Source organism: Elephantulus edwardii, unplaced genomic scaffold, assembly GCF_000299155.1.
Source record: "Elephantulus edwardii isolate Elephantulus edwardi_28Jun2011 unplaced genomic scaffold, EleEdw1.0 scaffold00053, whole genome shotgun sequence".
NCBI classification, from domain to species: Eukaryota; Metazoa; Chordata; class Mammalia; order Macroscelidea; family Macroscelididae; genus Elephantulus; species Elephantulus edwardii.
Genome location: NW_006399803.1, coordinates 13261591 through 13272689, shown reverse-complemented (window position 1 = coordinate 13272689; position 11099 = coordinate 13261591). Strand labels below are relative to the sequence as shown.

General features: G+C 39.4%; 1 pseudogene; it reads right to left on the bottom strand.

Moving 5' to 3' along the window:
• The window catches only part of LOC102850567, a 15752-nt pseudogene extending 7189 nt beyond the window's left edge, over positions 1–8563 (bottom strand).
• Positions 8564–11099: the final 2536 nt, after the last annotated feature.

The following is an 11099-nucleotide window of genomic DNA, read 5'->3' as shown; positions in this document are numbered from 1 at the left end:
AGAATCTTGCTTGCATGTGAAATCAATGACACTGTTCTGTAGTTTCCACACTCAGTTGGGTCACCTTTCTTTGGAATGGGAACAAATATAGATCTCTTCCCGTCAGTTGGCCAAGTGGTTGTTCTCCAGATTTCTTGGCACAACTTGGTGAGCGCATCTCAAATATCAGTTGACCTTAAATAGATGGGTCCATTTCTAGATTCTCAATACTGTTACATTGGTCTATGTGCCTGTCATTGTACCAATACCATGCTGGTTTTGGTTGCACCACTGAGTACAGGTTTTGAGATCAGAGGGTGCTATGCCTCCCACTTCATTTTTGTTTTTCAGAAGTGCTTTGCTTATCTGGGGTCTCTTTCCTCTCCAAATTAACTCAACAATTTCCCTTTTGATCTCCTTGAAAAGGGAATTTGGTATCTGTATTGAGATTGCATTGAACATGTAGATTGTTTTTGGTAGGAATGTCATTTTTACAACATTGAGTCTTCCTAACCATGAACTGGTAATATTTTTCATTTATATAGATTTTTTATTGTATTTCTCAGAAATGTTCTGCAATATTCTTTGTACAGGTCTTTTGTGTTAAGTTCATTCCCACGTATCTCTATTTGTGGTTGGCTATGAGGAAGCCTTTGGGATGAATTGCATCTCAGTGTCAAGAAAACAAAGATTTTTACTACTGAAATGATAAGTAGCAGCATGATGAATGGAGCAGAGATTGAAACTGCCAACAGTTTCATCTTGCTTGGATCCACAATTTAAACCCTTGATACCAGCAGTTAGGAAATAAGGAGACACATTGCACTGGAAAAATCTGCAGTTAGGGACTTCTCCAAATTATTGAGGAGTAATGATTTCAGTTTTACTAAAGTATGTCTGATTTAGGTCATAGTCTTTCTAATCACTTGCCATCCATCTGAGAGTTGAGCAATAGGTGGAGATGATAGAAGGATTGATGAGCTGTGATGTTGGAGGAGAGCACTAAAAATCCCATGGATGGCCAAGAGAACAAACAGATATGTCTGGGAGAAGCTGCATTCAAGGTGCTATTTGGAGGCAAGAATGATGAGTTTTCACCTGGCATACTTTGGGCATGTTGCTAAGAGGGACTATTTCTTGGAGAGGGACATGATGTTGGAAAGAGTGGAGGGTTGGTGAAGAAGAGTGAGACCCTCAAACAGGTGGATTGACATGGTAACTGTTGCATGTAGCTCATGTGTGTCAGGAAGTTTGAGGATGGCGCAGGATAGAGCAGGATTCATGGGGTGACTATGAGTCATACTTGACTCCACGGCACCTAACAACAACAACAACATGTTCTGAAGGAACTGGCAAAAAACTAGGCCCTAGAAATTGACGTATTTCAAGGAACAGACACTGCCCTGGATGTTCTCACCAAGTTGTGCCAAGAAATCTGGAGAACACCCCCTTGGCCAACTGACTGGAAGAGATCTATATTTGTTCCCATTCCATAAAAAGGTGATCCATAAGAGTGCTGAAATTACCAAGCAATATCATTAACATCACATTCAAACAAGATTGTGCTGGAAATCACCCAAAACCAACTTGAACAGCATATTAACAGAGAACTGCCAGATGTGCAGGCTGGATTTAGAAGAGGCTGTGTGACATCAGGGTTGGGGTAAGACAGAAAAAACTGGATAAATTATGTATACTGTATTGAAACAGATGAAGGAAAGAACAGATTAGAGTCGATATATGATTGAGTATTATGGTTAGCACGGGAATCCAGAATTAAGGTTGCATAGAGAACTGTACTCGGGGAGGGGGGTGAGGAGGAAGGGGAGGGGGAATTGTACACCAATGAAGGAATTTTTTTTCTCTTTTTTCTTTTCGGAGAGGGGAGGGAACTGGTGGGGAGGGGAGGGCAGGGAGAAAAGTGATGCAATGAATGAATGGAAATCCAAAATCTCTGTAAATGTTTATTAAAATTAATTAAAAAAGAGAGAGAAAAAAAGAAGAGGCTGTGGTACTAGGAACAATACAGCTAAAATTAAATGGATCTTGGCTGAAAGCAGAAAGTACCAGAGGAAAGTCAATTTGTGTTTCATTGACTATGCAAAAGCATTTGTCTGTATGGATCACAACAAACTGTGCCTAACTCTGAGAAGAATTGGAACAACTGATAGTGCTTATGCGAAATCTATATCTAGACCATGAGGCCTTTATCAGAACAGAGGAAGGAAACACTGCATGGTTTAAAATTAGGAAAGGTGTATGTCAGGGATGCATCCTATCTCCATACCTTTCTCTATCTATATGCAGAACAGATCATCCAGGAGACTCCAGCTCTATAAGGAGGAATTATGACATCAGGATTTGAGGAAGACTCATCAATAACTTGCATTATTCAGATGACACAACCTTGCTTGCTGAATCTGAGCAGAAAGGCAAAGACTGAAACCTTCAGTATGGATTAAAGTTAAAAATGAAGATAAAAATTCTTACCATTGGGCCAATTGGCAGCATCATGATAGACAGTAAAGAGATTGAGGTTGTTAACAGCTTCAGTTTGCTTGGCTCCACAATCAACACTCTTGGTACTAGAAGCCAGGAAATTTTAAAAAAAAAGTATTTCATTGGGTAAGTCTGCTATCAGGGACCTTGCCAGAATACTGAAGAGCAATGATGTTGGTCTGGACACTAAGTTGCGCCTAATAAAGGCTATAGTATTTCAAATTACTTGCTATTCATCAGAAAGCTGACTAATGACTAAGGATAATAGAAGGAGAAATGATACCTCTGAGGTGTGGTACTTGGAGAAGTGTGTTGAATGTACCATGGACTGCTAAGAGAACAAACATGTTCATATTACAGAAGGTGAAACAAGGCTGCTCCTTGGAGGCAAAGATTCAGAAGCTCCATCTGACATATTTTGGGCATGTTACAAAGAGGGACCAGTACTTGGAGAAGGGCATCATGCTTGGGAGGGTGGAGCGTTAAAGCAAGAGAGGAAGACAGTGGATGAGATAGATTTACTCAGTGACTGGGGTAATAGGAGTAGGTGTGTTGGAGACAATGAATTTGGCTCAGGATAGAGCAGGATTGAGAACTGTTGTACATAGTCGGTAATGATGAGTGACTCAAGAGCACTTAACAACAACAACAACAACAACAACAACATGGTAAATAATATTGCTTTCTTGATTTCCTTCTCCGAATTATCTTTATTATTGTACAGGAATCCCACTGATTTTTGGATATTGATCTTGTATTCTTCCACTCTACTAAATTGGCCTACTAGCTCTAATAGTTTTTATTGTTGTTGAGTCCTTGGGGTTTTCTGTGTACACTATCATATAATCTGCACATAGTGACAGTTTCATCATCTCTTTGACCTTCTGGATACCTTTTATTTCCTTCTCTTGTAGTATTGCCTTAGCAAGTACTTCTAATAAATATTGTACAGAATTAGTGACAGTGGTCATCCTTGTCTCGACCCTGTTGACAAGGAAATTGCTTTTAGTCTTTCTGTATTGAGAATGATATTGGCTCCTTGTTTTGCATATATACTTTTCACCATGTTGAGGAAATTCCCTTCTATTCCAATCTCGCTGAGTATCTAAATCAGGAATGTATATTAGATTTTTTTCAAATGCCTTCTCTGCACCAATAGCTAAGATTATACATATGGTTCTTGTTATTTGCTTTGTTAATGTGATTATTTATGTTGATTGTTTTTGTTTATGTTATACCATCCTTGAATATCTGTTATAAATCCCACTTGTTCATGATGCACTGGTTGGGTTTTTCTTTGTTTTGTTTTTTTTAATGTGTTCTTGGATTCTACTGCCTAGAATTTTGTTAGATTTTTATATCTAACTGCCGGAAGTCCAGGCTGGGTTTAGAAAGGGTCGTGGTACTAAGGATATTGTAGCTGATGTTAGATGGATCTTAGCTGAAAGCAGGAAATACCAGAAGAATGTCTATCTGTGTTTCATTGATTATGCAAAGGCATTTGACTGTGTGGATCATAACAAACTGTGGCTGACTCTGAGAAGAATGGGAATCCCAGAACATTTAATTGTGCTAATGTGAAACCTGTACTTGGACCAAGAGGCAGTTGTCAGAACAGAGCAGGGTAACAGCGCATGGTTCAAAATTGGGAAGGGTGTATGCCAGGGATGTGTCCTGTCTCCATACCTTTTCAACCTATATGCAGGTTGGGCACTATGAGGAGAAGTGTGGTGTCAGAATTGGTGGAAGATCTATTAACAATCTGCGTTATGTAGATGACACAACCCTGCTTGCTGAAACTGAGGAGGACCTTATGTACCTGCTGCAGAGGGTCAAGGACTGCAGCCTTCAGTATGGACTGAGGCTCAATGTCAAGAAGACAAAGATTCTCACCACTGGACCAATTGGTAGCATCAGGATGGATGGCGAAGAGATTGAGATTGTTCACAGCTTCAGTTTGCTCGGCTCCATGGTCAACACTCTTGGCACCAGCAGCCATATTGCTATGGTAAAGTCTGCTGTTAGGGACCTCTCTAAAGCACTCAAGCGCAACGGTGTCTCTCTGGAGACTAAGATGTTTCTGATACAGGCCATGGTCTTAGAAATCACTTGTTATGCATCAGAGTTGGACAATGACTAGGGAGGATAGAAGGAGAATTAATGCCTTTGAGTTGTGCTGGATAAGAATATTGAATGTACCAGGGACTGCCAGTAAAACTAACAGATTCATCCTGGAGAGGGTTAAACCAGGCTACTACTTGGAGGCAAGGATTCCGGGGCTTCGTCTGACATACTTTGGACATGTTGTAAGGAGAGACAGGTCCTTGGAAAGGGACATCATGCTTGGGAGGGTTGAGGGACAGCGCAGGAGGGGAACACCCTCTATGAGGTGGATTGATTCAGTGACTGGGGTAATCGGGATGGGTGTGTCAGAGGCAATGTGATTGGCCCAGGATAGAGCAGGGTTTAGGGCTGTTGTACATAGGGTCGTTATGAGTCACAAGCACCCCAACGGCATATAACAACAACAATCTTTGACTGATTTTGACTGATTTTGGTATTAGGGTTTTGCTTGCTTCATAGAATGTCTCTGAAATTATTTCTTCTTTTTTTCTATTTTTTTAAAAAATATTTTAAGTAGGTTTGGTGACCAATCTTCTCTAACTCTTTGGTAGAATTCAGCTGGGAAGCCATCTGGCCCATGACTTTTTGGTTGGGAGTCCTTTTACGACCTGCTCAGTTTCTGTTTTGTTTTGTTTTTCTTCTGTTAAGCTTGCCAATGGTTTATAAATTTGGATGGCCAACAGACACATGAAGAAATACTCAGAATCACCGATAATAAGAGAGATGCAAATCAAAACCACAATGAGACCCCATCTCAACCCAGTAGCAGTGGAAATGGTTAGCAGAGCAGCAAGCAATAAATGTTGGATAGGGTGTGGAGAGATGGGATCTCTCATACACTGTGGATGGAATTATAAAATGGTAAAATCACTCTGGAAGACAGTTTGGCTTTTCCTTAGAAATTTGAGCATACAAACTGCCTATGACCCAGTTATTCCACTATTAGGAAATGAAGACACACAAATGAAGATTTGTACACCAATGTTCATAGCAGCATTATTCACCACGGCAAGAACATAGAAACACCCCAAATGTCCAACCACAACATATTGAGAAATTGTGGTACCTTCACACAATGGAAACTATGCAGAATTCAGAAGCAGCAATTTAAAAGAAAAAAGAAAGTACTGCATAACTTGGGAGAGACTAGAGAGCATTATGCTGAATGAATTAATCTCATAAGGACAAATCTCATTTAAGACTATTACTATAAAAATAGAAGGGGATTTTTGTTGTTGTTTTGTGCTCTGGAGTCACTTGCAACTCATAGTGACCCACAATAGCCCTAAACCTCCTCTATCCTGTGCCAATCTCACAGTCTCCCACACACCTAACCTGACTACCCCACTCACTGAATCAATCCACTTCATAGAGTGTCTTCCTCTCCTGTGCTGTCCTTCCACTCTCCCAAACACGACTTCCTTCTCCAAGGATTGGTCCCTCCTTGCAACATGTCCAAAGTATGTCAGATGAAGTCAGAATCCTTGCCTCTAAAGAGCCGCCTGGTTTAACCCTCTCTAGGACGAACCTGTTCATTTTCTCATCAGTCCATGGTATATTTAATACTCTTCTCCAACACCACATCTTACATGCATCAATTCTACTTCTATCATCCCTAGTCATTGTCCAGCTCTCTGATTCACAGCAAGTGATTTCAAACCATGGACTGTATTAGGCACACCTTAGTCTCCTGAGTGACATCATTGCTCTTCAGTATTTTGGTGAGGTCTCTAAAAGCAGACTTTCCCATCGCAATACATCTTTTAATTTCCTGGCTGCTGGAGCCAAGAATGTTAACTGTGAAACCAAGCAAATTAAAGCTGTTAACAGTCTCAATCTCTTCACCATCCATCATGATGTTGTCAATTGGCCCACTGGTAATAATCTTTGTTTTCTTGATATTGAGCCTTGAACCATAGTGAAGGCTACAGTCCTTGACCCTCTGTAGCAAGCACTTCAGGTCCTCCTCAGTTTCAGCAAGCAGGGTTGTGTCATCTACATAACTCAGATTGTTGATGAATCTTCCTCCAATCCTGATGCCACGTTTCTCCTCATATAGTCCAGCCTCCTGGATAATCTGTTTTGCATGTAGATTGAAAAGTTATGAGGATAGGACACATCCCTGGCATACACCCTTCCCACATGTATGGGGACCCAATGGAGGAATGGGTGAGGATGGGTAGTGATGAAACCACAGGGTTACACCCTTTGTTGAGTGGAGGGAGGGAGTAAAGGAAATGGGTAGGACACAGTGGGGACCTAAAAAGACTAGATAATGTTGTTCAAGGTCCAGTGGTGATTGATTTTATAAAACATGATAAATACATGGGAATGATTATATGGAACATAATATGAATGAAGAATAGTGTGAAACACAATGTATATGAACTTTGTAAGGAAGACAATATAAATTTTTTGTTAAAAAAAAAAAGGAAAAACAAAAGAAGATGGAAGGAATACATAGCGACATTACCAAAGAGTACTGGTCAAAATGGAGAAATTTCAGGAAACATCAAATTAAGAAGAGCTAATAATAACAAAGGAAGACATTTTAGCTGCACTTAAGACACTGGCAAAAAAAAAGAAGAAAAACAGTGCTCACTTTGGTAGCTCATATACTAAAATTGGAACGATACAGAGAATATTAGCATGGCCCCTATGCAAGAATGATATGCAAATTTGTGAAGTATTCCATATTTTTTTAAAAAAATGAAATAAGACCCCAGGAATAATTGGGACCCAACTGATATTTTTCAACAATCAGATGCGTTCCTGGACATGCTCACAAGACAATGACAGCAAATTTGGAAGACAACTGACGAGGCTACTGACTGGGAGGGGTCAATATTTGTTTCCATTCCTAAGAAAGATGACCCAACAAAATGTGGAAAATTATTGAACGATATTTTTAATTTCACATGCAAGAAAAATATTATTGAGGATCATCTGAAACCAACTTTAATGTTAAATTGACAGGGAACTGCCAGAAGTTCAAGCCAGATTTAGAAGAGACTGTCACACCAAAGATTATAATTTCTGATGTTAAACAGATCCTGACTGAAAACAGAGTATCAGAGGAATGTCTTTGTTTTATTGATTATGCAAAGGTATTTTTATGTTGTTATTGTTGTTGATTGCTGAAAATGAGGGGGACCCGAAGCACTTATTGTAGATCAATGGCTACAGCCTTCAGTATGGATTGCATCTTAATATCAAGAAGACAAAGGTCCTTACCATTGGGCCAATAGGCAACATCATGATAGATGGGCCACTGCTAATGATTTTCTATTGCTTAGATCTACAATTAACATCCTTGATACCAATAGTCAGGATATAAGGAGACATATTGCTTTGGGTAACTTCACTGTCAGGGACATCTCCAAAATACTCAAGAGCAATGATACCAGTTTTAAGACTAAGGTGTATCTGAGAGCTGAAAAAATGAGAATAACAGAAGTAGAACTGATGCCTTTAAGTTGTGGTGCTTGAAAAGTATACTGAATGGATATTCATGGACTGCCAAAAGAATGAATAGGTATGTCTTAGAAAACATGCAGCTGGAGTGCTCTTTAAAGGCAAGGATGACAATGCTTTATATCTCATATTTTGGACATGTAAGGAGAGGGTATTCCTTGGAAATGGATATCATACTTGAATAATTGGAAGGTCAGGAAAAGAGATAAAGACCTCCCAATGAGAAAGATTGACATAGTGACTGTAACAAGGGGCTCAAGTGTATGAGACTTGGTGAGGGTGCTGCACGGGGTAGGACAGGATTCATATCTGTTGTTCAGATAGTTACAGTGAGTCATATTCAACTTGATGGCATCTAAGAACAATAAGCAACATGCCCAAAGTATATGAGATGGAGCTTTGCCATCCGTGCCTTCAAGGAACACTCTGGCTTCATCTTCTCCAAGACTTACCTGTTTGTTCTTCTGGCCTTGTAATAAAAAGACATTGTTGGTAAAAGCTAGAAAAATTGGATTAAAGTATGATCTTTCATAATAGTTTATCAATACTGATTCATTAATTATTTTAAAAATTGTACCACACACATATAAGATATCAACAACAGGGCATCCTGTGTGTGAGGGAATACTTTTCACATTCTTCTGAATGTGAAGGAAACACATTGTACTATCTACTCTTTAAAAAAAATAGAAAACACATATAAGTAAAATGTTTATTTCAAAAAATTTGGAGTGTGGAATAATGTCATCTATTTGCTAGGGACAGAAAGAGAGTACATAGAGTCTCTACATTATTAAATAATTCCAATGTTTGCTTATAAACTAGGTAAGTGAACAAACAGTGAATCAAATGAACACAAATATTATTGATACAGAAGTTCAAAAAGGAGTTCTGTTTGTTCACAATAGAAATACTTTACTGTGGAAAAGAACATTGTTTTTGGCTTATTTTTAAAATCTGATTTCTAAAATAGCCTGAATAAAGAAAGTTCTCTGTAAAGTAGCGAGGCAAGAAGGTGCTACACAACACCCTACCTTTAGCAAATTCATATTCCCAAGGGAGGAGAGGTGCATGAAGCAGTCATATGTATTCAGTAGATGGATTCTAACTATGCATTAAGGCCCCAGTCATGCATACCCATTAAGGTCTCAATACATAGGAAACCTTGAACTGTGGAACTTCTTTCTCATTGGGCCCTCCTGGATTAGTAAGTACATTCTTGAATGGGAGAAGGTGGTATATCCTTGGGGATAGTGGACACTCCATGCTAGGAAATTGTATAGACTTTGTCTGATATGTCTTTTCAGTTATATCTTGGCTAATTATAATAAAGGGTAACTGTGTTGTTGTCTTTGTTAGGTGTTGTTGAATTGGTTCCAACTCACAGTAAGCTTTATGAACAACAGCAGAAAGGCCTGCCTGATCCTAACGTATCCTCATAGTCACTGCCCAATGTTGCAGCCACTGCGACAATCCATCTTATTAAGAATCTTCTTTGGGTTTGGTGACCATGTGACCTAGTCCTTAGGTAGAAGGTTGAAAGGTTCAAGGGCCACACTTCTCTGTTGGTTTGGATCCCCTGGTAACTTTTCTAGAGAAAGATGGGAAATCTTCTCCCATGTAATTTACAACCTCAGAAAGCCCCTGAAGGGTCAGCTATAAATTGGTTTTGATTTGATGGTAATAAGCACGGTTTAAGCTTGTGGCTTTAAACTTTTATACTTGATCAAGCATGAGATCGTGCTCCAGATCCTGACCTCCTGATAACTTGCCAAAAATATGTGAGAGGAAGTCTCACAATCTGCCTACAAGGAGCATTCTGGTTTTACTACTCCTAAGACTTGTTTGTCTTGTTTGTTCTTTCGATAGCCTATAGTACAATTTTTTTCATGAATACTACAATTCAAAGCAATAACTTTTCTTTGATCCTTTTTCCATTTATCATTGTTGTGGACCAGTTGTGAGGATTTTTGTTTTATTTTTTTTTTTTTAAATCTGGGTCTTTCTTGGAGAGGATGAAACCAAGTTTCACCTTGGAGGCTAGGATTTTTTTTTCTAGGCTAGGATTGTGAAGTTCTATCTCATTTACTTTGGCCATTTGGCTAAGAGGGACTGGTCCTTAGAGAAGGACATCATGCTCAAAATGGTGGTGGGACAGTACAGGAGAGAAGACTCTGGATGAGATCGATTGTTACAGTAACTAAGGGCAGTAAGGGTAGGTGTTTTGGAATAAGTGAGACTGGCTCAGGACAGGGCAGGCTTCAGAGCTGCTGTACGAAGGGTCACTGTGAGTCACAGGCGACTCGATGGCACATAAGAACAACAACAAAGGTAACACAGTTATGTTGTGTTGAGTCAGAACTGACTTACAGCTGATCTTCCAGTGGGTTTTTAGAGCTTAAATACTGTACCAAGAGAGACTGTCAATCTTTCTCGTGCAGAATTCTCCTGCAAGGAATCTTCTCTGCTGTTTTAAATACTGAGATGATTGCCTTTACGGCCTTTATAGTTATTGGACAAATTTAAAAGAAAAAGTAGTTTAGAAATCCCTGAAATATAAGCAAAAATATGACTGTTAGGATTTTCTCTGTTCCTGTGGGTAATCAATACTACATTTTTCTTCTGCTTTTGTCCTTTGAGACATGTTATTGCTAGACAGAGAAGAGGAAATCAAGCTTACCCACTTACTCAGAACTCCCTGTTGTTGCTATTTTTGTTGTGTACCATCAGATCAGAACTGACCCATATTTGATCCTCCAGTGGATTTTCAAAGGCAATACATTCTACAGGAGGAGATTCTTCTTATGTGCTGTCGGCGCAGAACCAGTTCATAGATGACCTTCCAGCAGGTTTTCAGAAATTGTAACTTGTAAAGAAGGTTATTATCCTTCTTCCTGCAGCAGATCAGCTGGTGGACTTGAACTGAGTGGTTTGGGGTTGAGAATGCAATTACTTACCAGTAAGACAACAGGGCTCCAGTATAGGTAATGGTCTCCATGAATTTTGTGAGCCATTATAGAGAA